Consider the following 27,794-nt stretch of genomic DNA (forward strand, 5'->3'; position numbering starts at 1 on the left):
AGAGGAGAGGAGAGGAGAGGAGAGGAGAGGAGAGGAGAGGAGAGGAGAGGAGAGAAATTAGGAGCAAAGTCGGGATCTCTTTCTTAAGAGCTACTCAGGGATTGGCCTCGCCTTCCTCCAAGGACACTGCTCCTAAACACTTGGTCTGCTGTCGCAGATAACTGGCCCAGTAAAACAGCTCTTCTCAGACACAAGCTCCTCCCTCCACATCCCAAATGTTCCCAGAGTCCTGTGATCTTAGCGTCTTCCCATGATGTGCCCTCACTTGCCCATCCACTTCCGCCTCTTTCCAGTGGACATTCAAGGAGCACTGACCTTGCTGACTGGACTGTTTGAGTCTCTCACAACCCAGTCTTTAGTTACCTCCACCTACAGAGAAATCAACAGAGGCAGGCAGAAGTTACGCAAAATCGCCCAAGGTTGCTCAGCTATCAAAAGTCAGAACTGGCCTGGTATTGATGGCAACTTCTGATGGATTAGAGAAGCTTGGGGTGTCGGTTTCCTTTCTTTGGGTAGAACCTAAGCTTTTAACTCTAGCTATAAATATTTGCTGAAATGAAAAGAAGGAAGTAAATTTATCTAGAAAGAAAAATTTGCATGTTGTTTCCTCCTCTTTACTCTCTGCTGGAAAAACTATTTTTATACAAAACCTGTATTTTCTACAAGGAAACAGAACAGGTGTGGAGTTTGTTTGGGTCCATTTCCACCACTCAGGATGTTAGCTAGCTTTATTACTAAATACTATTATTATTTGCAGTGAAATGAAGTATTGAACTGATTGGGTAACATTACCTAGACTCCTCTGGCGATATTTAAGTGCTTTGCTTGGTTATCTGTGTGCTCCTCTTAAGAAACTTATGAACTAGGTATCTTCCATTTTACTCATTTACACATTCAAAAATCAAGATTGAAAAATGGACTGAGCTCCCTGCCATCACATGCTTATGAAAAGCAGGGCTGGGATGCCAAGCCTTTGTGGGCAACCGCAACAGACAAGATTGCACAGCCAATAACTAGACGTTGCACATCCTCTTTCCTTCAGCACTGAATTGGCTGTTTCCTTGCACCTTTAAAAAAAAATTAATTGTTTACCAGTCTAGACCACGTAACATCTGGTCCCTCGGTGCCACCAAGTCTGGTGGCTGGAGCCCCCATCCCCCCACTTGCCCGGTGACTTGTAACCAGAAGGGATCTGAGAAAATACTGTCAGAAAATTTAAATGTATATTTAAAAGAAAATGGTAGGCAGAGCACTGTAATCTCTCAAGGTCTTTCTCAGAGCTTCCTCGGGGAGTAGGAGGGCAGCCTGGACTAAAAAGAGACTCATTAGCAAAAGAAAAAAAGAAAGAAAAAAGCGGGCTGGGAGGTACTTACTCATTGAAACCCCTGGTGGTATTTTTTTTTAAAAAGGTGTCTCTCTGTTGATTCCAGATCTTGTCCCTAGAGAGTCCTTTCCTGGCTGTAGATCTGAATGGCCCAGACTGTCTTCGGGGTAAATAAGTTCAACGCTGGGTGTTGGAACGTTCATAAGGCAGTGTCTGGGGAGGTGATGCCATTTCCGGTGGCCTCTGGGGCAAATGACAGGATACACACAGCATTTGCTTTCTTGCTTTTGAAAGACTAATGACCGAAGTTTAAGACTGTGTCACTGATGTAGATGAAACATGAAGTAGAAATTTGGCTCCGAATTTGTGTTCCTTTTGCCTGTCTCTGTAATTTGAATGTAACTCTATCTTGACCCTTCCTGTTTCTTAACGGTTCAGTTCCTCGGTTTTTATTATCCAGGTGTGGCGAATACAATGTAGAAAGCTTTAGAAGTGGGGAGGAGGAACTGGAGAAAGAGATTTGGGGAGACTGGAAGAGAGATGTCTGGCTTCGCTGTCTCTTATTCAGTAGCCACGACCCCATCAGTCTGGGGGGGGGGCGGCTCTGTTTACAACCAGCGTCCCAACTTCCGTCTAGAGCCCTCTAGATCTGCCCACGCCCTGCTGTGGGAGGACAGACCCTCCACAGTTAGGAGTGGGAATATGGGCCCATGGCTGCCCAGAAAAAGCCAGCTTGTGACTGCAGCCCCAGGTACAGGAGGTAAAGGTCAGAACCAGCACTGGTCCCTTCTGGTCCCTCTCTCAGACTCCCACTAGAAACTGTCTACGGGTTAGAAAGAAAAGGGCCTGTGATTTGACAGATAAGCACTGGCCTTGGGTTCTGGTTGGAATGATCTCATTTGTGGGAGGGGCTCTTACCTCCCCTACAAAAACCGAGATGAAAGAAGGAGGAAATGAATCAGAAAAGACTAGGAGGAGAAGCTTAAAAAAAAAAAAGTTTGTTTTTTTTTTTCCTGAAAATATTGAACTTTTAGTAGGTGCTTTAAGCACTTCAGAGCATTAGAATGGAGGTGTGTGTGTTTGTGTGTGTGTGTGATGAGCATGGAAATAGATCTCTCTGGATAAGTAAAAAGGGGGGAATCTACAGTGTAGGTAAAGTAGGAAAGCTGTAGTATAAGAATAAGTATAATATAGAAAATTAAGTTCGATCCTTCTGATAGCCAGATGTCCTAGGCTATCGTTCTCGACTGGACACAGAAGGGTGGGGTCCTTCTCGTGTGGCAAGATTACTTTTGTTACCAAGGTTATTGGATGCAGCCTCTAAGTGGGAAGAAATGTTCTCTTAATATTTCACCTTAATAGTTTTCTACTTCACACAGTTTTCTTACTTTTCTATTTTCTATACTTATCCTTATACTAGATTTCCTACTTTACCTACACTATAGATTCCTTTTTTTTTACTCATTCAGAGGGATCTGTTTCCATACTCATTACAGTGTGTGTGTGTGTGTGTGTGTGTGTGTGTGTGTGTTTGACTTAGGTCCCGCCCTCTACCCTCTACCTCAAGCTACAGCCCCAGCTTCTAACTGCAGTGAGCCAAGTGTAGTGGATCATGCTTACCACCCCAGCACTGGGAGGGTGGAGGCAGGAGGATTGGTACCCAGGCCAGCTTGAGCCACAGAGGGAGAACCTGTCTCAAGCACAAACAACAAAGGATCCCAGGACTGTCCTGAAGTGCACAGCCTATGTGCTTTGTTTGAGGTTTTTTTTTTTTCCACTATGTTACAGGTAAGCTGGTCTACAAAGGGAACTTCATTGTTGTCTCCTGAAAAATATTTTATGTCAACCACCACACGTGTGCCTTAAAATTTAACGGTATACTTTCTGTATGGTCCGCATCTTGCCTAAACTATTTTTTTTTCATCTTGACCAAATTGTTTTCTAGGTTTTAATGAATTGTAATACAATCATTACAGTGTCTCCAGACACGATTTTGGTCTAGAACCCAACTGATAACCTGATTGTTTTAATTTTTTTGTTTTTTGTTTTGTTTTGTTTTTTTTCGAGACAGGGTTTCTCTGTGGTTTTGGAGCCTGTCTTGGAACTAGCTCTTGTAGACCAGGCTGGTCTCAAACTCACAGAGATCCACCTGCCTCAGCCTCCCTAGTACTGGGATTAAAGGCATGCACCATCACCGCCCGGCTAAAATTTATTCTATAATTTGAGGGCCTCTGCCCTGACCTGGATTCTGTACAATGAGTTTCAGATGTTTCCAAGGTCTGAGCTTCAGCAAGTCTGGGCACTGTGAGAAGCTGGGGAGGGTTTTCGGGGTTCTGTAATCAGGAGCCCAGAGAACAGAAGAGCAGTAGTAAATTCAAGTGGTGGTCAGGCTTCTATGCTTCACCTTTAAAGTAAGGTTGCACTGGGCAGCAGTGGCGCACGCCTTTAATCCCAGCACTTGGGAGGCAGAGAGAGGCAGAGAGAGACAGAGAGACAGAGACAGAGAGAGGCCTCTGTGAGTTCAAGGCCAGCCTGGTCAACAGAGCTAGTTCCAAGACAAGCTCCAAAGCTATACAGGAAACCCTATCTTGAAAAACCAAAAAAATAAATAAAATAAGGTTGCTTGAGATCAGCGGCTGGTTTTCTTGCTTCTAGCCTCGATTTTGAGCCATGTCGACAGCCTCCATTGCTGATCTGACACCATTGAATGCAGAGCCTACTGAAGCTTCGTTCTTACCCACCCCTAAATTACTTCCTTCCTCCCAGGGCTCCCCTTTCATGACTGCAGCAGGCTCTTCGCTGCACCTTCACTTTGCAGGTGGTGAACGGGAGACTTTGCACAAACTTGAATAACTTCCTGATAGAGCAGGGAAGGATTTTAGAGCCAGTCCTTCCAACTAACTGCTAAGTGGTCATCTTTGCTGCCAGGTGGGGGTGCTGCCAGGGTTAAGCATAGCTGAATTATGTTGTTTAGTTTTAGAAAGGGTAGTGGCTGGGGATGTGGCTCACGTGCCTGCTGTGCATGAAGCCCTAGGCTCTGTTTGTCACATAAACTGACGGGACATGAATGGTACTATGTGTGCTCACTTGCAGCAATAGGGAGATGCAGGCAAGAGGATCAGAGATCCACGGTCATCCTTGACTACCTTGGGGGTTTGTAGTGAGCCCAAGCTACATAGGCTCTGCAGTGAGTCTCTGTGTTCCCAGATCTCAGAGACGCCAGACTGATTATTCTATCAGAAACACTCTATACAGATCTTTCATAACTGAAGGGATTCCGTATAGCAACAATTATCGTGTTGATTGTAGGAAGCTCTGGGCCACCAATAAAGCCAAAGATGAGTGCAGAGACAATGGATGTTTTCCTGAGACATCTCAGATAGGTATGTCAAAGACGATAAAGCATGCTAACATACAGCTAAAATGATCTATTTACCTTGAGTTATATATGTAAAACCTTGCTCTCATTCCTAAACCTGAACAATAACGTATACTTTGCAATTTTGTTTACGAAAGCAAATTCTCTACCCTTTAAGCCTTCTTTTAAATTATACTCTCTGAGCAACTCAACATAGAAAGTCAAAGATCGTAGACATAGTCACTGTAAAGACAGTCAAGGTGTTGTAGGCATGGCTGGTTGGTAAAGTGTCTGCTGCACAAATATGAGGACCTGAGTTCAGGTCAGCAACACACACAGATGAATACAACACACACAGATGAATACAACACACACAGATGAATACAACACACACAGATGAATACAACACACACAGATGAATACAACACACACAGAGATGAATACAACACACACAGACGAACACAACGAAACAATAAGGTGGGCTGGAGTGGGCTCAGTGGCTGAGGGCACCTGTTGCTCTTGCAGAGAACTGTGTTTGATTCCAAGCACCCACATGTTGGCTTACAATAAACTCCAGTTCCAGAGGATCTGACACTGTCTTCTGACCTTCAAGTGTACCAGGCAGGCCCATGGTATATACATATACATACACACATATACACACACGCACACACATACACACACGCAAAACTACTCATATACATAAAACAGTAAAATAAAATTAATCTAACCATACACAGAGTGCTCCTTTGAGAAGCCTACATCCACACATCGGTGTATCTATTCTTCCCCTGCGCAACTCTTTGCATTACCCCTGTGCTAAAGATCCATGGTAAAAATGTCTTTTGCTGGGCCGGGTGGTGGTGGTGCATGCCTTTAATCCCAGTACTCGGGAGGGAAAGGCTGGTGGATCTCTGTAAGTTCAAGGCCAGACTAGTCTACAAGAGCTAGTTCCAGGACAGGCTCCAAAGCTACAGAGAAACCCTGTCTTGAAAAACAAAGCAAAACAAAAATGTCTTTTGCCAGGCGGTGGTGGCTCATGCCTTTAATCCCAGCACCTGGGAGGCAGAGGCAGGAGATCTCTGAATTTGAGGCCAGCCTGGTCTACAGAGTGAGCTCTAGGATAGCCAGGGCTACACAGAGAAACCCTACTTCACACAGAAAACAAACAGGTCTTTTAATAAATTTCAATTCTACTTCATACCATCTTGTCTTAAAATTTTTTTCTATGGCAGAGTGAAAAAATTCTGGGCTTGCCTAAGTGTAGGCCCCTAAGGGTCAAAGGGACTTGTCAGGATGTAGCATGTGACTTTCCTGCCTCCACTGACACCTGTCTTCCTTCCTGAAGATCTAGCATCATTTTTTACTAAGACAATTTGTCTGGGTTATAAACTAAACAGATATTAAACTACAAAATTTGTTTGGAAAAACCATTCAGATTGTTCCAAATGGTCAAATAATTGAAATGCTATTAAAAGCCAAATAAACAAAAAAGCCAACCTATTACTGGGCTGACAATATCAGTAGTAGAGCCATTCAGACCAGCGACAGTCTGGACCCCAGATGCAGACAAAGCTATCCTTTGGCGATGCAGCCCATGACTGACCTTGGTTTAGGGTCTGTGCAGTGATATTTCATTTGTATTTTATAAATAAAGCTTGCCTGAAGTTCAGAGAGTAAAACAGCCACACTGATTAGCCTTAGAGACCAGGCAGTGGTGACACACATATTTAATCTTGGTAGCCACGCTAGTTTGCCATAGAAACCGGGCAGTAGGGGTGTACTCGAGAGGACTATAAGGAGAGGAGACAGCTCACACACAGTCTCATTCTGAGATTCCTGGAGGCAGGATCGCCATCTCTGAGGCAGAGGTGAGAGCTGGTGGCTGGCTGTTTTGCTTTTCTGACCTTCAGGCTGAACTCCACTTTCTGACTCTGGGTTTTTATTAGTTGTGCTATAGGTTTGTGCTATAGGTTTGTGCTATAGGTTTGTGTTCTCCTGTGTGGAGAGCAGTGAAACTTACGCTCCCAGGAATTTAACTCCACATCCACTGGTGGTGTGGACGGAGGACAAAGCTGTGATGTCGTGGAATAAGTTAACTTGAGACCGCCTGGCTGTGGGGCCAACAGACTGTGACACCTAATGGAGTCTCATATGGTTCCATGACCCTGGTGGTCACCGAATCCCTCTAAATCTACTTCTTCATTTGTAAAATGGTGGCCGTAATAAGCACTATGTGAATGCAGTGACTGAATGAGAACATAGACCTGGACAGTATGTCCACAGGGGTCTAGAATAAAGATCTCCACGCTGTCACCACGGCCCGTCTCTTCATTCTCCTCTCTTTGAGTTAATAAGTTACCACCATAGGCTTGTGTGCTTGTGGGACGACCCAGTCAATGGGGAAGTGGGTACAAAGATTCAGAGAGACTCACTAGAGCCACGTCCTTGCCTTGGTAAGGGCAGATTATCAATTACACTTGTGACTGGGGGTTGGCCCTGGATAGGAACACATCTGGGCCACCAGGAATGAGGGGATGGGAAGGTGGTATTAGAAATTGCAAGAAACAGAGGGTAGAACCTATCTCTTGGGTGGGGGGAGACGGGCTGTACCTGCAGAGCAACAAGAAGAGACTACACACTAAGGCTGCTGGCTGAGTTCTTTGGTTTTTCTCAGCAAGGTGGGTGTAGGTTTAGAGCAGGCAACTCACTATCCACCCTCCTGGGTGTTAGGGTTAAAGGAGCATTCCACACCCAGCCATTTGTGAGGGTTTTTTTTTTCATTATTTTTTTTTTTAATTTTTTGTTTTGAGACAAAGTCTCACTATGTAGCTCTAGCTTGCTATACCCCATTTGTAGATCTGGCTGGCCTCAGATTTTTGGAGGTCCACTTGCCTCTGTTTGGATTTTAAAGGATAATTTTATTATTATCATTATTTTATGTGTTTGCATATGGGTTTTTGCAGATGAGTGCAGGTACCTGCAGAATCTACACAGGCTATCAGACCCCCTGGAGATGGTTGTGAGCTGCATGACATGGGTGCTGGGAACCACATCAGGTTTCCTGCCACAGCAGTAGCAACTCTCAGCTTCTGAGCGGCCTTTCTAGCTGAGGGGCTCTGCTTTTGGTTGCATTAACGTAGGCTGATGCTACAAATCCATACTTATAGAGTCATGGTTAACTTAAATCCAAGCACAGAAAACAATTACATTAACCAATTACTTTCATTACAGAGTGGGACCTATTTTAACATGAGGGCAAAAATAATAATGGGTTTTTCTCCCTCCTTTTTGGTGGTGTTGGGATATGGGACCCACAGCCTCACAGACATTTAGCAAACATTCTGCCCCTAGCCCAATAGCGCTTCTTCAATATCAAACCTTTATTAGTCCCAGACACAGACTAATTTACGCTTACCTATTTCATCCACCTTCTCTAGTTGATGGAGCAGTGCTTCTCTTCTGGGAATGGGTACTACGAGTGGCCAGAAATCAGCCCATTCAATATTTACATAGAGATGCATTTTCTTCAGCTAACAGGTATTTGCATTCAAACCTATGCATGGTTTACCTTTAAGTGGCGGCCAAATTCAGCAAATCAAAACCCATGTTTTTTCCTTGCTTGTATGAATATAATAACCTACAATAGTTTTGGTTATTTCTCTTCAAGAATTGACAATTTGTAAATCCCCCCCTGCCCCCCCCCCCCGTCCGAGACAGAGTGTAGACAGAGGTTTCTGTCCCACCTGGTCCTGTAGTTCTTCAGTCCCAAAGAAATACACAGAGGTCTACATTAATCATTAACTGGTTGGCCTAGTAGCTCAGGCTTCTTATTAATTCTTATAACTTATATTAGCCCATAATACTTGTCTGTGTTAGCCACGTGGCTTGGTATTTTTTTCGGCAAGGCAGTAACATTTTTCGTCCTCTGCGTCTGCCACTGCAGACTGAGCTTTCCTCTTCCCAGCATTCTCCTGTTTTCATTGCCCCACCTCTACTTCCTGCCTGGCTACTGGCCAATCAGCGTTTAAAATACAAGAGTATAGACCATTGTCCCACAGCAATAGAGTATCTCTGTAGCTTTGGAGCCTGTCCTGGAACTCACTTGGTAGACCAGGCTGTTCTCGAACTCATGGAGATCCGCCTGCCTCTGCCTGCTAAGTACACCACCACCTGGCTTTCTTTTCAACTTTTTTTTTTTCAATTTGTACTTTTAAGTACATATGAATAATCAAGTGTCTGTAACCTCAGCACTGAGAAGCAGAGGCAGGAGGATTACTGAAAGTTTGAGGCCAGCTTGGTCTATATAATCTGTTTCGAATCAGTCAAACCTACATGTTTAACCTGCCTCACAAAACAAGAAGTACATCTGAATAATTAATAATTAATATACAATAATGAATTGTCTCCTCTAGTAGTATATGAAGAACTGTGCGGGGTTGGGGCTGTAGCTCAGTTGTAGAATGTTTGCCTAGCGTGCACAAGGCCCCGGGTTCAATCCTCGGCACTGCAAAATGAACACCACCTTCCTTTCCATTTAAACCTAACCTGGCAGTGCACTAGGTGGGCAGTTCCAGAACATGGAGGACTGAGGAGGGAGGATCACCATGAGTTTGAGACTAGCCTGGGCTACCTAGCAAGAGCCTATCTTAGAAAACAAAAATAATAACAAAAGAATTTGGAGAGGACAGGAACGATGGTGGATGGCTCAGTGGTTAACCTTGTGCACTGTTCTTACCAAGGGTCAGAGTCTGGTTTCTAACACTCTGGGCAGGCAGCTCACACTCAGTTTCAAGGGAATCCTATGTCTCTGGCTGCCTCTAGTGTGCTCTGGCTGCCTCTAGTGTGACACACACACAAAATATTTTCTTTGTTTGGGTGGTGGTGGCACACGCCTTTAATCCCAGCACTTGGGAGGCAGAGACAGACAGATAGCAGTGAGTTCAAGGTCAGCCAGGGCTGTGACACAGAGGAACCCTGTCTTTAAAAACAAATAAATAGATAGATAGATAGATAGATAGATAGATAGATAGATAGATAGATAGATAGATAGATGGATAGAGGTAGGGTTTCAAGGTGTAGCCCTGGTTGTCCTGGAGCTCACAGAGATCCTCCTGGGTGCTGGGATAAAAGACTTGTGCCACTACCACCCGGCAAATAAATCTTTCTTGGAAAACAGAAGACTTTGGAAGCAGGTGTTTAACACCTATAATCCTGGTACTTGGAGACTGAGACCAGGAGTTCTAACCCAGCCAGGATTACACGGTAAGAACCTTGTCTATTCGTAAATAAATCAAATTTTGAGATCTGAATTAAAACATCTCACAAGTCCAGCTTAGTAACAACTAAATTTTGTGCTAAATCAGCATATGTCAATTTCTCTTTGGTTATTGCTAAGTAGGATCTTAGGAGGTTTGAGGTGGATGATATGAGAGACCCAAGAAACTGTCTACAAGCTGTCTTGGAATCTTTGTTTTATGCTCAGTCTTCTCTCAGCTCACGCATGGCTTCCTGGTTCAGAGCACCGGCTTTGCAGGCTGGGAAAGTAGAAAGGGTCTCAAGTCCTTGACTCACAAGTCACATGACTCTGGACACTTGATTCCTGTGGACCCATTTCCCAGTGTCAGCTATTAAATGTGAGGGTCGAGTGGCACGGATCTCAGTTTACTCGAGGAAGTAGTATGTGTGTGGTGGGGGTTGCATGTTTGGGAGGTAGAGGGTCGTGCAGCTCAACATGCCTACAGTCATCTTGGCTCAGTGTGCCTACTGGGCAGTCCTGGCAGATATCCCAAGCTCTATAGCAAACTAAGTTATTAGGACAGTCAGTCGAGCGTGGCGTGCCAACCACTGATGCCCAGATTGTTTTTAAGAAAGGGCGATCCAATCCTGTTGACCACGGCCCAGCTCAGCAAGGAGATGCCTTCCTCTTGTAGAGTTTAGGATCCTTGGTGCTGCTTAAACCATTAAGTCTCCAATAAAATGCCATGGGGCAATCTGGACCTAGCAGTCTCTTTCCTTGGTTCTCGGGCCCCTTCTACCTCTGTCCTTTGGCTCTAGTACACTGTGAATGGGGTTTCCAAACAATGTATGAACAGCCATACTTTAATCATACATAATAATACTTTAAATACTTAGTCACAGAGCCAGGCGGTGGTGGTGCACGCCTTTAATCCCAGCACTCAGGAGGCAGAGGCAGGGGGATCTCTGTGAGTTGGAGGCCAGCCCCATCTACAGACTTAGTTCCAGGACAGTTAGGGCTACACACAGAAACCCTGTCTTAAAACTAACAAACAAAAACAAAACAAAAACTCCTGATTAGCCACAGGTAAATTGCAAATGCTGACAGTACCCTGTGTGATGAACACAGCTCTGAGCGGTCATGAGAGCATCCTGTAGGAACAAACTCTGCAGGTGGACAAGGAAAACACAGGCTGTCTCGAGGCTTGGAAGACCGAGCAGCCTTTCCCATTGTAGTCAGGCTCAGCGGTGAGCTTGGACCACGCAGCAGCAGGCTTGCATGGTCCCACGGGCACAGGTTTTCTTTTCTAAGCCTTTTCGCAAAAGATACCTAAGCACTGCATGAGACCGGAGGCCTTATATTATTTTAGAAATGTGTCTCTCCCCTGTAAATAATGTCAGGGGACTCCAAGTCACTGAGGCAGTGTGTTCTGATTCCATGCTGCGCTCACCCGCACTCCTTCACCAATCTGACCGTTTTTAGATGCACAGTTGAGAGGTCCGTGCGTGTTTGTGGTTGCACAGTTCTTTAATTCTGCAAATCTGAATCTCTACATCCCATTCCCCTGGACCCTCACTGTGCAGCCGCATGTTCTCAGCACACCCTATGCTAGTAGCGATTATATACTACCTGTGACATGCTTTCTGTCCCCAAGTAACTTAGCTATTCCCTGGTTACCATGACGTCTGTTGCTCAGTCCACACTAACGCCAACGTCAAAGCTTTATCCTAGTCAGGGATGGGGGTGCATGCCTTTGACCCCAGCACCCAGGAGATACAGACAGACAGGGAGTCAAGGCCAGCCTGGTCCCAGGCAATCTAGAGCTACATAATGAGACCCTATGTCAAAAACTCAAACAAAAACGCTTCATCCTTAGGCCTAAAAGCACACCCAAGAGGACGCGGGCAGCAGAAGCTGATGGAGGGCACCCCTTTACTTTCACGCCACAATTTGCACTGTAAACTTTTCTCTGAAAAACAAATGGCTTTCCATTTTCATCTCCGACTTGTCCTATTCAAGCCCTCTACTGATAATTTTACAAGTCTGGATATTGCTGGGTGGTGGTGGTGCACACCTTTAATCCCAGCACTTGGGAGGCAGGTGGAGCTCCTTGAGTTCAAGGCCAGCTTGTTCTACAGAGTGAGTTCCGGAACAGGCTCCAAAGCTACACAGAGAAACCCTGTCTCAAAAATCAAAAACAAGCAAACAAACAAAAAAGGTCTGGATATTTAAAAATTAGTGCTGTAAAGTGGCATTATTAATTAACTCTACCAGTGGCAACTTGGGTTTTTTTGTTGTTGTTGTTTTTTTTTTTTTTTTTTTGGTGAAAAACCTTGTTTTTCCTAAAACCAAAATGCTAAGCCTTAACTTACTGAGCCCACAGAATAGGATCCCTGATACAGCCATTTTCTAACTCACTGGCGTCTGGTAGCTATGCCTTTTCATAGAAAAGGTTCCAGCATTTTCAAATGCTATTCACAGCTACATTCTGGGACGTGGAACTGGTTTATTCAGGAAGGAGACAGCTTGGTGTTTCTTGGTGCATGTCATTCTTCCTTTCCAGATAAACACCCCTCCGCGGCCTCTCTTCTGGCACAGTGCTTGGCACCAGGGTCATAAAACACATGACAAAAAACAGCGAAGGACAAAGAAATGTTTCTTGTAAACTTTGCAATGCTCTAAGCATCTGACTTAAAATACATTCTGAAGGAAAAATCTTATTTTCTGGTTCTGAGGTCCGCAGCCCCTGGGCTGTCTCCAGTCAGAGTCACCCAGCAGAGGCAGAGACTTGTGACAAGCTCCCTTAGCCGGGCACTCCGCTGGCCTCCACCTCAGTTCACACAGGAATCACTCTGCGCCTGACTTTCCCTCTGTCGCGCGCTGCCGCTGCTGTGTTATCTTTGGACACCAGCCTTCCTGCCTTATCAAGGCGCCTCAGAGGGGCTGCAGGTCTCAGCCTCCAACACAGGACCTCCGCATTCTTTTAATAGTAATATTAAATTCCGCGCTAGTAATTCTGAACACTCTAGGTCCGCTACCTCTGGTTTACAGAATCAACAGGTGCAGCTGCCATTTCCTGAGAACCTCTTTTGCACACAGACATCTTACATCCATTGTTACCTTTAGTGCCACCTACAGACTCGGAAGCAGCTATTGAGAGAAAATACCTCTCAAATAGCAGCGCCAGATGAATCCACCTCCCACCTGGCCTACCCTGGCACTTAGCAGGAAACTGAACCCACTCCTGTCCCATGCCTACAGGGTGCCCTCTGCGACCACTGGAACACTGCAGCGAAGAGGCAATTTTGACTTTTGATTTGGAGGGGAACAGAGCCTGCCACCACTGACTGTGCCGGTTTCCGGTACGTCACCACGTCTAGGGGCAGTGGGTTTAGAAATCTGTGAGGGAATTCTGGACTCAAAGAGTCAGGATCTTGGGGAAACGTTTACCTCATTTATTTAAGGCTTTCTTATGATTACATTCCTGGGGGAACCCTCCCAAACCCTGGGGGCTTAGAGCGCCCTGGGAGCCAGCAAAGTCTGAAGGCGAGACTGTCACGTGGGGAGTTTGAGTGGCCACAGACTCCAGCAACCTTGGCCCGCTACGATGTTTGTTTGTTAGCGAAAATGAGAGCAGGAGCTGATTATCTCTCTGAATGGCAAGAGGCGCCGCATGTTTTGTGTGAGTTTCATGGTGGCTATCACAGGCCCGAGCCCCTCTTTGTCGGTGGGAGCTGTGCCTGGTGTGTGTGTGTGCTGGGGGAGGGGTGCATACTTACGTGTCCGAGCAAGGAAGAGCCTATTGTCCAGTCCCTCCATCGCTGGGCGCAGGGGAGGAAAGAGGAAGGAAGGCCAGAGGAGAAAAGGGAGAGGAGCTCCGTTTAGCTTTGCTCTCATTGCCGAGTCATCCTTGCCCTGTGGAGAGAGTCAGCACTTCCTTGAGTGGCAGTGGGTGGCGCAGCCTCTGGGGCTGCTCCAGGGCAGTGGTTGGGGCTTCCTCTTTGGTGGAGTTCATAAGGTGGCTCATCTCTGGGCCACAGGATGAACCCAGATGCCAGCTTCCCAGTTCACCTCGGCTAAGCCAAGAGACTAGCCATGCCAGTACAGATCAGGACCCATTTGTTCTACACATCTGGTCTAGAGACCTAAACTAACTCAACCTGACTATCACCTTCAGGCCAAGGCCTCTTTCTTTTCTAGGGGCCTTGACCATGGGATCCGACAGGCTTTCCCCCACTCCTGCCCTAATGAGAGGCCAGAGCTGTCAGACTCTGTTGACAGCAGTTCCAAAGCCTGGCAGAGACCTCTGACACAGATACCAGCAAAGCTGGCTCTAGGTCCTCAGGACAAGTCTGTGGAGTCCCTGGTCACTATGAGCCAAGCTACTTCTGGGGTGAGCAGACTCTGGGTTAACCATCTAGCGTCCCTTTCTGTAGTTTGGGGACACAGAGTGAAAGGGGGAAGTGGAGCAGCACTCTGCCAACACAAGATCGGTTTCCTCCGTTCCTTTTCAAGTGCATGGTATCGGTGTTTTAAATGCCTATAATTTTTTTCTTTCTTTTGTTTTGTTTGATCTTTGAGACAGGGTCTCACTCTGTAGCCCTGGTTGGAACTTTCTATGTAGACCAGACTGGCCTCAAACTCAGAAATCCATCTGCCTCTGCCTTCTGAAGATTAAAGGCTTGCGCCACTGTGCCTAATCTCTCTCCTTTTGTTTAAAAAAAAAAAGTGGGCGAGTGTGGCAGGAGCTGGTGAGATGGCTCAGTGGTTGAGAACATCTTTTGCTCTTACAGAGGATCCAGGTTCAGTTCCCAGGAACCACACGACAGCTCTCAACCATCCATAACTGCAGCTCTTCTGCCTTCTTCTCACCTCCATGGGTACCAGGCACACACATGGCATACAGGCGAACAAAACACTCATGCATACAAAACAAATCTTCAAAATCTAAAAGACCTATTTGTTTGTGTGTGTCATGTGTGACTGTGTTTGTTTGTGTGTGTCATGGGTGACTGTGTGTGTCATGTGTGTTTGTTGTGTGTGCATATGGTATGCGTGTTGTGTGTATGACTGTGTCATGTGCGTGCGTGTCTGTGTGTCGTGTGTCTTGTGTGTCGTGTGTCTTGTGTGTCGTGTGTTTGTTGTGTGTATGTGGTGTGTGGGGTGTGTGACTGTGTGTGTGTGTCTAGTGTGCATGTGTGTGTCTGCGTGTCTGTGTGTGGTGTGTGTCTCGTGTGTTTGCCACAGTGAACCCGTGGAGGTCGGAGGAAAACTTGTTGGAGTTAGTTCTCTTTCCATCATGTAATTTCTGAGGATCAAACTCAGGTCAAATCAGGTTTGGTAGCAAGTGCCCTTGCCCACTGAGACATCGTGATGGCCCCCAACCGCAAAGCTTAGAGTATTTATTCTACTGGGCATGCTTGATTCACACCTCTTTCCAAGCACTGTGGAGATGAAGACAAGAAGATCATGGGTTCAAGGCTAGCCTGGGATACATAGGATGAGCTGTCTTTTTTTTGAGACAGGGTTTCTCTGTGGCTTTGGAGCCTGTCCTGGCACTAGCTCTTGTAGACCAGGCTGGTCTCGAACTCACAGAGATCCTCCTGCCTCTGCCTCCCGAGTGCTGGGATTAAAGGCGTGCGCAACCACTGCGAGCTGTCTTTTTTTTTAAAAAACAAACAAACAAAAAAAGACAGGGTTTCTCTGTGTAGCTTTGGCTGTAAGCCAGGCTGGCCTTGAACTCACAGAGATCCACCAGCCCCTACCTCCCTGAGTGCTGGAATTAAAGGCGCCGGTGCGGGCCTCTGCAACAACAAACTAACACCTGATTTCCTCCCCCTTCAGACAGTCACTTACCCTCCCGGTCCCGTGCAGAAGTCCCTGTTTAGTCAAACCTTGAACTCCCAATCCTTCTGCCTCTGCTCTTTTTAGAGACAAGGGCTCAGGTATCTGATGCTGGCCTAGAACTCCTGATCCTCCTGCTTTCAGGCTTTTTTTTACAGTCATGCACCAGTTCACCCAGACCAAATCTCTTATTTTTAAGTGACTGGTTCTGGTAAAGAGGCTGGAGAAAGTGAAAGAGAACTTTTGCCTCCTCTCGATCAGGTAAAGGAATTCCAACAGAGAGGGAGCAAAGCTGTGGGCCTGGTGCTGGGCGCTGACTGAACGGCTTCAAGATAACCAGCCGAAGACCATGGCCTTTCTTCTCTTTTGTTTTTTCCTAAAGGTAATTGGCTATATTATTTCACGGTTCTACTAGCTCTAAGGAGTATGGGGTGGTTAGGGAGGAAGAGCCAGAGTGTTCTGATGCATTTATGTGAAGAATCACAGTGTACAGATAGCACTTACTATCGAATTAGAAGCAAACATGACGGCCCACGTGTAGAAGAGGAATCAGGACTGAGGGGGAGTGAGGAAGGTCGGTTTGGAGGAGCGATTAAGAGTCACCGAGAACCTTAACTTCCAGACGCATGACAGACAGGTGGATTAAAGAGGCAGCAGGCTAGAGCTGGGAGTGAAGCCAGAGTGGAGCACACACTCCAGAGCACAGGTCCCTAGAGGCCGGAGGAAAAGTAGAGGGAATGAGCAGGGTCCTGTCTCAGTAGCTGGCTTCCTGTTGCACACTCACTCCAAGACTGATCTTTTTTTCCCCCTTTAATCAGATCAGAGTCTCACTAAGTAGACCTGGCTGGCCTGGTATTCACTATGTAGGTCAGGTTAGCCTCGGACTCATAACAATTTTCTTCCCTTGGCCTCCTACATGCTAAGATTTAATACCATGCTTGACTTAATACAATTTCATCCATCTATCTATCTATCTATCTATCTATCTATCTATCTATCTATCTATCTATCTATCTATCTATCTATCTATGTATCTATCCATTTGTTTATCTGCTTTAGTGCTATGGGTTGAACCCAGGGCTTTGCACACGCCAGGTAAGCATTCTTCCACTGAGCTGTATCTATAACCTGCTTTTCTACTTTTTGAGACAGGGTCTCAGTAAGTTGTCCAAGCTGTCCTTGAACTCAGCATCCTGTGAGTGGTGAAGATTATCGTTCTGTACAACACAACCTGGCTTTTCCTTAACCTTCTCATTGTCTGTCTTGTTTCTCCACTTCTCATCCAGATGTGGGAAAAGAGACCACTTCCCACAGGAATGGGAGTGTCCTGCTGGTGAATGGAGATTAGCGCTTCCTGTGGGGAAGAGCAGGGAACGTCCCGGCCTTGCCTTGGTGCAGTAGGTGATGAACAGTCTTAATGGAATCCTGTGCCCCGGCTAATTGTCCAGCCGCTCTGCTCTAGCAGATTACCCTATGAGGAGCTACAGTTTCAGTACTGCCAGGTACTTCAGGTTTTCAAAGGAATAGGCAGCGGATAAAGGCTTTATGAGCTATACCCTGATCTTTAAACACTGGCTCCAAAACATGCACAAAACACAAAGCAGCAAGCACAGATGAAAACCCAACACTCTGAGGCTCTGCCGATATTGCCTTGTGTCTGGGCAGTGGTCGGACAGTGCAGATCCAGATCAAACTGGAGCAGGGGATAGAAGCCAGGCAAGCAGTGAGGCCCCGTGGAGCTACAAAACAGCCCGCAATAGAGGATTCTGAAGCCCTTCTCTACTCACCCTTTTTCTTCTAGCTGCAGAAAAAACAAATAATGGTTTCCTAGGTAACATACAGAGTGGTCCAGACTGACTGGAATCCCACGTGCTTCTGCAAGAAGGTAGTGATAGGTGAGTTTGAGATGATCTCTCAGGGTCTCACTAGTGCCGGGATGGATGCTGGCATGATGTCACCTCCCGAACCGTGGCAAAAATCTACACTTCTATCCAATACTCGGAGTCCTTGATAAATTCTCATCTGTCTTTGTAACACACCGAAAGCAGGCTTCCCTAAACCCAAGGACCTCCTATAGTATACAATGTGCTAATCGGCTTTATGTGCGGTAATTTTGGTGACTGTAGATAATTGAGTACTTGGAACACAAATAGAGGGATCTGGTCACTGATTTTGTGTCTTTTAATTTTCACAGCTAGGCAGAGCTTTGTGGTTTAGTTTCACGGCAATGGTTGGGTTTACACATATTACTCTTTGAAGATGAACTTAAAGACCTTTGCTTCCTGATGCTCAGACTGAGGGAGAGGATCACTTGAATTCAAGAGTTTGAGGCTAGCGGGGCTGCAGAAAGAGATGGCTCAGTGGTTAAAGCACTTTCTGTTCTTGCAGAGGACCAGGGTTTGAGTCCCAGTACCCACATGACAACCCACAACTGGCTATAACTCCACTTCTAGGGGATATTACTCCCTCTTCTGGCCTCCGTGGCCACCATGCAAACACATATTGTATAGACAGACATACATGCAGGCAAAACACTCATACATATAAAATAAAAGTAAACAAATTTTTCTTTTTTTAACCCTTTATTTATATATTTTTTTAGATAAGCGTTCTGTCTGCATGTATGCCTACATGCCAGAAGAGGGCATCAGATCTCACTGTAGATGGTTGTAAGCCACCATGTGGGTGCTAGGAATTGAACTCAGGACCTCTGGAGGAGCAGCCAGTGCTCTTTAACTGCTGAGCCACCTCTCCAGCCTCCAAAAATAAAAGTTAAACAAACAGAAAGAGTTCCTGGCTAGGTTAGATAATGTATTGTGACTCTGTCTCAATAAAACAAACAAGGTTTCTATCCTTTGTTAAGGACTAGGAACACGATAACACCTTTAGGACTGCACCAATAATCCACATGCTCACAGCTTTAGATCCAGGTTGACATTACTATACTTGTGTTCAGCACAAGTGACATTTTGCCACCAGGGTGACCCTGACATCCTGAAGCTTGTAGAACAAACTGCTATTGTTATTTTATTAACTGAAGTTCAGAGTTTACACTGGGATTCATGCCTTGTGCTAGAACGTTTCATGCATTTTGAGCTCACAGACTCACTGCCAAGCCTGACAATCCAAGTTTGTTCCCTGGGCCTCACACAGTAGAAGGGAGACCTGACTCTGTTAGCCGACCCCCACATGCATGGTAAACAAATGTTATTAAAGGGGCTGGAGAGATGGCTCAGCGGTTAAGAGCACTGACTGCTCTTCCAGAGGACCTGGGTTCAATTCCCAGCACCCACATGGCAGCTCACAACTGTCTGAAAATGCAGTTCCACAAGATCTGATACCTTCACACCAATGTACATAAAATAAAGTTAAATAAATCATTAAAAAAAAACCAAATGTTATTAAAACAATTTTAGTTCTGGGGGTTTTAGTAATTGTTTAAATGCCTCCCACCACAGTACTGTAGAGTGGAATTTCATTCCCAGAAATCCCCTCTGTGTTCTACCTTGCCACCCACCTTTTCTCCCTGCGAAATCCAGGCAGTCATTCCTCCCACTTACTCCAGCCTGCCCTTCCCGGGTAAGTATCAATCGCCGGGTTGTATCAGCAAGCACAGTTGCCCAGCTCTAGGGTAAGACTGTGCGTGGCTTCGAGGGGAACAACCGGTCTGTCTCCTGTGGTCCTCTTTTTTCATTGTTGCTGCCTTTGAAGCTACCGCTATCCTAACCAGCACTGGTTAGGCAGCAAGAATTGCAGCCTGAGGAAATTCTGCTCCTCGAAAGAACTCAAGATTTAAAGGTTGACATAGAAGACTGCTCCCCAGAGAGGCTGAATAGCAGGCAGCTCACCTCGCGTCCCCTAAGGCGTTTTGTTTTCGTGCTTCTTCTAGCTCCTCCTTAAAAACCCTTCTTCATCTGGCTCCTCCCTACAACTTCCTGTCAGCTAGTTGCTGATGCAACCTCCTGACCGCAGGTGAATTTTATTTAATCAGACACATGTTTGCTTCATTAAACAAATGTTCCTGAGCATAAACAAAAGTAACACACCTTAAAATAATATTCCACACCAGTATTCTGGTTGTACCCTTTGCGCCCACGGGCAAGGAAGGTGAGTTCTTGCTGCTCTACAGTTTCACCAGCATTTGGTTAAGGATTTGGATTTGAACCATTTTTAATAGGAGCATTAGGTCTGTCTTTGTGACCTATGAGACTGGGCCCCTTTTCATGTACGCTTTTGCCATCTGTAATCTGGTTTTAGGGAGCTGTCAATTCTGGTCCTTTTTCTGTTTTAGAAATCAGTAAGGCAGGGGCTGGAGAGATGGTTCAGAGGTTAAGAGCCCTGGCTGCTTTTCCAGAGGTCCTGAGTTCAATTCCAGCACCTACATGGTGGTTCACAACCATCTGTAATGAGATCTGGTGCTCTCTTCTGTCCTGCAGGTACATATGTAGGCATATGTATACATATAAACATAATAAACTAATAAATCTTTAAGAAAAGAAAAGAAAGGCAGATGTAGGCTGGTCAGTAGAGAACTTGCCTCAAATACATAAAGTTCTGGAATTGATGCCTAGCACTGTATAAATTGGGGATGTGTCTCATGTACCCTAGAGTAGTCTTGAACTCACAGCATAACTGAGACTGATCTCAAAAGAAGTCTGGTTTTCCTGTCTCTACCTTTCAAGTGCTGGGGTTATAGGGACACACTTATCATAATATAATCAATAAATAATTGACTTTGGAGCAAACTGAACCTGCCTCATGTGGCTGGAATCAAACCCATGTGACCATGGTTATATAACTGTTTTATACATTGTCGGAACTAAGTTACTAATATTATGAGGAAGATTCTGGTGTCTGTGCACAGAAGACACCACAGGTTCTTTTCTTTCACTGAGGCAATGTTTCTGGTAACAGAACAATGCCGGTCTCAGCGTAAGTTAGGATGTGTCCTGTAGCCTTCTGGTTTTGGGAAGATGGGAAAATTGGTGAGATCTCCCTATATGTGTAGATTCGACCCCCTAGGCATATCTGGGCCTGGTGCTTTCTGTTTTGAAAGGTTGTCGATGACTAATTGCATTTATTTCCTAGATGATGGCTAACTCCAATTGCCATTTCTGCTTGTGTGCAGTAGCTCTATCGTTCAAAGCAAGCACCTGTGTACACATCTACCTCACATTGCTTGGCTATTCTTTTAATGTGCGCCAAGTAGGCAGCAATACCGCTCTGTCTGATATTAGTAATTTATAACTTTTCTCTTTCGGAGATACTTTATGTTTTATTACATTTTTATTATGTATGAGGGTAGATATGTTATCACATGCCCTATTGATTTATTTTATAGACTGTCAATTTGTGTACTTTTTATTTTTCTATTTCATCTAAGGCTTACAAAATATTAAAGAGATTGACCAGTTGGCCTGTTGTCCATGCCGAGAACGTTCTGCTCCTCCACTTTTCTTCCTTCTAACTGCATGCTTGCACTGTTTCCACTAGTAAAGCTATACAGTATCCCCCTGCTGTAATATTTAGTATTTGTTGAGCACTAACTGTGTATAGAGCAGTATTTGTAGAGGTCTACTTGTATCCTATAGACTACATCTCAAGATACTTATCTCTGTTAAATTGATCTTACTGAACATTGGACAGACAGAATATTGGAAGATATGGAAGAATTATAAAGGGATAAAACAAAAACCTAAGCAGACTTGAAACAATTTAAATTATATTTAACCATTTTATTTTATGAGTGAGTGTTTTGCCTGCATGTATATCTGTACATTACATGGTGCCTGTTACCTGAGGAGGGCAGAAGAGGGCATCAGATACCCTGGAGTAAGAGTTACTGATGGCTATAAATTAACATGTGGGTGTTAGGAATTGAACCCTGCTCCTCTGGAAAAGCAATAAGGTGTTCTTAATCATTGAGCCATCTCTCCAGTCCCTTAAGCAGACAGTTAAAGGCCAAGTCCTGATTGAGTATTTCTTGAGAACAGAGTGTGTTGAACTTTGGATTTTCCAAGTTTTGGAAAATTTACATGCTCACAATGAGATATGGAAGATGGGACTCAAGTATAAATAAGAAACTCATATGTATTTCATATGCATGCTATAGCCATAACCTGAAGGTAATTTTATTCAATATTTTCAATGATTATGTGCAGATAGCAAATTCTGCAGCAGTGACTTGTCTGCTGTGGCATCATCTTGGTACTCAAAAGAGTTCTGGAGTTTTGAATTAGTGATGCCTAATCTGCATCACCAACGTCCAGAAAAAAAAAATGGCTTTAAAAAAATCTGACCATAAGGGAACTTTCATGTTTAGCAGTTGTTACTATGCACGTAGGCACAGTAAAGTGATCAATGAACAGATATCCTGGTGTGTGATGTGTGATGCACTCCCATAATCCCTGTACTTGGGAGGTTGAGGTAGGAGAACCAGACCTTCAAGGTCATTTTCAGCTATGTGGCTAGTTTGAGGCCAGCCTGGGCTACATGAGACTCTGTCTCAAAATGAACAAAACATCCCAGTCGGCTCTAGTGGATGGATCAAGGTCTATTTTCTTAGGCCTCCTTGCCTTGCCTCAGGATCTGATCTAGATGATATTTGGATAACTACAAACCTTGTGTTTGTCACTGTAGCTGGTCACCCATGGTAACTACACTTCCCAGATGGTCTGCCTCTACCACACTCAGGCTCAGAGGGAGTCACTGCCTCTGTATGAATTTAGAAGGATGAGCAGAAGAGGGAAAAGGGATGGCAAGGGAAGAGAAGCAAATGCACAGCCACCATGAAACCAAACGACCGCAAAGATAACATGAGTAGAAAAGTTTTGGTTTCTTCACTGGGCCCCTTGGGACAATGCTCTAACTTTTAGAAATATGTCTCATGACTATCTGCAATAGACTGAAACAGGCTTTCCCTTACAGGAACACATTCTTCATTTAACAAGTTAAATATAGAGCATTAATAAATAATTCACAGCACTCAAAATGAATTCAATAACTTTAAATGGAATTTCCAAACAGGGCAAATGGCCAGTGTTGTTTTGAACACAGCTTCATTTCCTGTCTGACTCTGCCACATGGCTACCCTCCTTGTCCTCAGTGAAAACCCTGGCCACCTCGCACGGCTTCTCTTGTATAGGGTCCATTCTTTAAACAACACACAGAAGTCCCCTGCTGGGGAGCCCGTCTTCTTGGCAGCGCATCTGAGAATCTTCAGCAGAGTACTTTGTTCCAAGGTTCCCAGAAGAGCAGGAAATCTTAATATTCTGAGAAGCCCCATTGTTGGGTCTCTGCAGTCTGCCAAAAATAATTGCTTTTATTTGCTTTGAAGACATTTGTCTTGTGTCAGTAGGCATCCCACAGCCACGTGTGGCTCTATACTAGTTCTAGGACTTGTGGAGAGACCCTCATCCCAGCCACGTGTGGCTCTACACTAGTTGTAGGACTTGTGGAGACCCTCACACACCTGCACAGGCAGGCCCCAGGGAGACACACTTACGTTAGCAGTAAGATGTGGTTATAGAAAGGATGGTGGCGGCCTCATGGAAGCAGCTGACCCAGGGCCTGCTAGGTAGAGCCACAGACAAGGCTAGACACCCGGAGAGTCTCTGCCGGCTGCCTCGTGTGGTCGGTGGGGCTGTAGTAGTGTGTGTTCCTCAAACTGCAATTTACGCGAAAGGACAGAAATCCAACTCCCTAAAGGGGCTACCAATCTGTAGGTTTTCTGACGACTGCAATAGTAATACGCCTGAATAGTGGCAGGAATCTGCTCTGGGCTGGTGGCTGTGGGGTGCGGGAAAATGACAGTGATGGTGACTGGAGAAGAGGCCCAGGGCAGAATCGCACGCAGGGAAGTGCACGAGTTCCCTAGTGTCTTATTACAGGCACTGCAAGACGGCTGGAGAGAGGTGGATGCCTAGGTATAAAATATGGCTCCCTCTTTACTTTCTCCGGGAACTGAGCCAATTGCTTAACCTTTCTGAGCTTTTATCTATAAAACTGAGAAGAGTTCTACTTCCCAGAGTTGTTGTGAGAACTAAATGAGGACAAGTTTAAGGGGTCATACCTTGACACGGACATGTTATCTACTGATCTCACACCCCTAGAGTAAGTGCCAGAAATAACAGAGTAAATCAAACAACTCTGGGACAGTCTGTGGGCCAGGAGAGGCACGCAAAACCAAGAGATGGCGGAAGAAGCACTGAATGGGCCGTACCTCTCAGATGCCAGGGTAGCCCCAAAACGTGGAAGCTCCTTGCAAAGTTGTAGACATGGAGAAGAGGAACGGATGCTGGAGCTAGCTGAACTGGACCACATCTGGCTATCTCTCTGAGCCCGTTTTCTCAGCTGAGGATGACGGCAGTCCCCATCTCAAGGAATGGAGCCAAGGTTTAAAGGGAATCCTGTAAGAAGAGTGTTGAGCACAACACTAACACTGGGCACAGTTGCCCCTGTGGAGAACCCTGGGGTCAGCAGCTCTGCAGGACTCAATGATGGATCAACATTGCGGCTGGGTAGTAGCAGAGTCTAGATAGGTTAAGGAAGACAAACCTGTGCTACAAGATCAAAACTGAACTTCATGTTTATCCAGCCTCGCCTTCCGGCTGGGACTTCCACTGGTTGCTTTTTGTGTGAAGGAGACACCGAAGAGTTTTGTGTGAGGATGTGTCAGGAGCCATTTTCCCAAAGATTATAGCAGGGCAGGAGCCATTTTCCCAAAGACTATAGCAGGGACTATTATCCTAAGGATGTTTGTGGGAAGCCCCACACCCAACTATCTTGAGAATTGTTTGTGGTTGGAATCACGAAAGGAACGATTCCGCTTGCACAGAGAACACTAGGTGTGTTGACTTGTGACCCTTGCTGCCCCTTGCTGCCAGGGCAAGGTCCCTTCCCGCCCTTGCCATGCCCCTGCCCCCATCCCAAGCCAAATTCCTCATTCAAGGGCTATATAAGCCACAACCATTTCGCTAATAAAGTGAGACCTTGGCAACAGAACTTTGCTTGGTCTCTGTTTCTCCCTTCCGCCCACATCTTTTTCAGATAGGGCCTCTTCGGGACCTTGGAATAACTGACCTGCTCAGATCTAAGATACCCAGGTCCACAGAGCCAAGCCGTCTGCACAGAAATCCACATCAGTGGTGCCCACTGGGTAGGCAGCGCAGCTTCCTCTCTCCAGCTAAGCGAATATTTCTTTCCATTTCACCCTGCAATAATTTTGTTTTACAAACCAATTATTACTCAGGTAAAAAACATAGAAGGCAGCCTCAAAAATACACCGCTTTTAACAGTGTATTTCATTAAGTTTCATATAAAAGAAAAGTGAAAGCAGAAAAAAAAATCTAAGTTCTGAGACAGAAGAGATGGCTCAGCACTTTAGAACATTGTACTGCTCTTCCAGAGAAGCCAAGTTCTGTTTCCAGTACCCACATGACACAGCTCACAGCTGCCTGTAACTCCAGCTCCAGGGCATCCAACACCTCTGGCTCTTAGGTTCTATACTCACATACACATGTGCGCACACACACACACACACACACACACACACACACACACCACACATGTGGACACATACACACACTTAAAAATCTGAAAAATCTTAAAAAACAAAGCAAAATTCTAACTTCTTTCTGTTATCAACAAACCATTCCGTTCCTGTCTACCACAGGCTAGACACTGTAAAGATAAAGGAACTGGATCTATGGGGAGAGAGACGGCAGCCATTCATTCACTCACAGTGAGCTGGAGTGATGGGGACCTCACAAAGGTGACACCAAGTTCTCCAGGGATGACCTAAGGAGGCTGAGGGGAGACGTTTTTCTGTGAAGCTTTGTGCTGGGCATCCCATATAGCACCTTGGAAGTCAGCTTCAGGAAATGGCAATGTGTGAATTGCAAAGAGAAAGGTAGGTGATGTTCTCATTAGTAACCCCAAACCTAAAACAAACACCCTAAAATCAAAATATCTATGCTCAGGCCCACATCCCAGGAATTCTGCTTCAGTCCAGATCCTGGGGTGGGAGTCAAGGGGTGGAACTTGATGAGGTTCCAAGTAACGTTTGCCCTAGCTGAGAATCTCTGCTTAAATGGTGGATCTTAGAAAGTCCTAGAAGGTGAGAGAGGCAGCCCAGGGGATAACTGTAAAGGAATGGTGGCTTCGTCTAGCTTGCCTACTGTAGGAGTGTGAGTGAGCTCAGTTGTGGGTGTGTGACACGCCTGGGGAAGACCAAGATAAAGCTTGAGAGAGAAAGTCCTCTACGATCCCACAGTAGAGATGCTGAATGCGAATGAATCCAGAACTAAAAAGCAATCGAGATTTGGGGAGAAGCTGGGTCTGAGGACTTTAACAAGATTATGGCACTGAAGAGCAGGCAGGGGCTGACAGGTAGACGGATGAAAGCAGACGGTCCTGGGCTTTGGGGTCACTGGGTGGCGTCTGGTGATGCTGTTTAGCTTTGGCTGCATGAGGAGGCACAGTCCTCTGTGCCATGGAGATGCCAGCCCTGACACAGACAGAGCAGCGGGTGTGAGTTTACATCACTCTCCACGCTGGGGAAGAGTAATGTTCTTCGTGACTAGAACATAGGTCTCTCAGACTGAGGTTTGGGTGGCTGCCTGAGATCAAGGGGGAATCTTCCAGAAATCAACATAGGCACAATGGGCCTGGGTATCTAATACACAGAGTCTAGAACGTTCAGTTCATCCTTAGTGGGCAGGGAGCTGAAAAGAGGAACCGCCTCAAAGGGGACAAGAGGTAAAGTGTGGAAGCTAAAAGGCTGGAGACCAGACAAAGAGGAAATGGTCGAAATGGCCAGAACCGGGTGGGTGTGGAACTACTCTGGAGCCTGAGGCCCACAGATGGTGATCTTTTACTTGTTCCCTTGAAAAATAATTGTGTGTGTGTGTGTGTGTGTGTGTGTGTGTGCACGTATGTTCATGAGAAAGCAGGCATGTACCACATATGTTCAGGTGCCCTCAGGGACCAGAAGAGAGCACTAGATCCTTGGAGGCAGGATTAGAAGCCCCTCTCCAGGCCCCTCCCTCCAAGGCTCCATCCCTCCCAAGCCCCGCCCTTCTCCAACTGTCCTCTGAAGGAACAATGAGCACCTTCAACCACTGAACCATCTCTCCAGGCCTATAACTTGTTTTGTTTTACAAACCAATTATTACTCATGTAAAAATACAGGTTTGGCAGCCTCAAGGATAATTGAATTTTACTAGCTTAAATTAATTCCCTCTTCCTATTCTTCCTATCTCCCCCCCTCCAGCACCGGGGACTGAACTCAAGGCCATGTGTGTTAGTCAAGCACTGTATCACTGAGTTACAACCCTAATTTTTGTTTTTCAGATAGAAGTTCCAACTCAGAATTACATGAGCTAATACATTCAGGAGCATTTTCTAAACTGTAAGGATGTGTATGGATAAAATATTGAGTTTTTTTTTTCTTTGTAGAGTTTAATAAATAGGCATTTCTTCAAATGACACTGGACTCCTTGCCCGCACTGAACACAATGAACTGATGTGAGCATGGAGCTTGCTGAGGACAGTGCCGGTGGTCCAGGGGAGCGCCAGGCAGGCTCAGCTGGGAGAGCTGCGGGGAGCTGTCCCCGAGGGATGGCTGAATAGCCCAGGAACATCTCGCCTGTGCCTGTCAAGGATACACTGCAGGGCCAGATGAAGTGAAAATGCCCAGCTGGAGAGAAACAAAACAGGATTCAAGAGTTTGGCTCCTAATCCATTTTTCAATAATTGTTTGCTGAAATACAAACGTGAGAAGATGAGAGAGAATAACAAAGGGATGGCTTTGAAGATAAGGCCATATGTGTTGGATGTGAAGCTCTTGGCAGCGGCAAACCACTGTGTAGCGTTATGTGGTCTTTAAGGACATACAAGCCATTGAAAATGGAGAAAATGTATGTGTGTTCAAGACCACTTTTAAAAAGAACGTTGTGTGTGTGTATGTGTGTGTGTGTGTGTGTGTGTGTGTGTGAGAGAGAGAGAGAGAGAGAGAGAGAGAGAGAGAG

The 27,794-nt window shown here is 45.6% G+C and overlaps 1 protein-coding gene across 8 annotated transcripts in view; it reads right to left on the reverse strand.

Moving 5' to 3' along the window:
- Pced1b (PC-esterase domain containing 1B) overlaps positions 1 to 27,794 on the reverse strand; it is a 145,313-nt gene that overhangs the window by 10,311 nt on the left and 107,208 nt on the right. For 5 of the 8 annotated variants that reach the window (XM_026782470.1, XM_026782469.1, XM_026782467.1 and 2 more), the window contains exon 3: positions 13,701 to 13,836. The gene's annotated coding sequence lies outside the window, so the exon portion shown is untranslated. Of the gene's footprint in view, positions 1 to 315; positions 1,568 to 13,700; positions 13,837 to 16,269; positions 16,453 to 27,794 lie in introns of those variants that run through there. The other 3 variants (XM_026782471.1, XM_026782468.1, XM_005353995.3) reach the window with 3 other exon arrangements.

This window comes from Microtus ochrogaster, chromosome 15 (genome assembly GCF_000317375.1).
Source record: "Microtus ochrogaster isolate Prairie Vole_2 chromosome 15, MicOch1.0, whole genome shotgun sequence".
In the NCBI taxonomy this organism is placed as follows: domain Eukaryota; kingdom Metazoa; phylum Chordata; class Mammalia; order Rodentia; family Cricetidae; genus Microtus; species Microtus ochrogaster.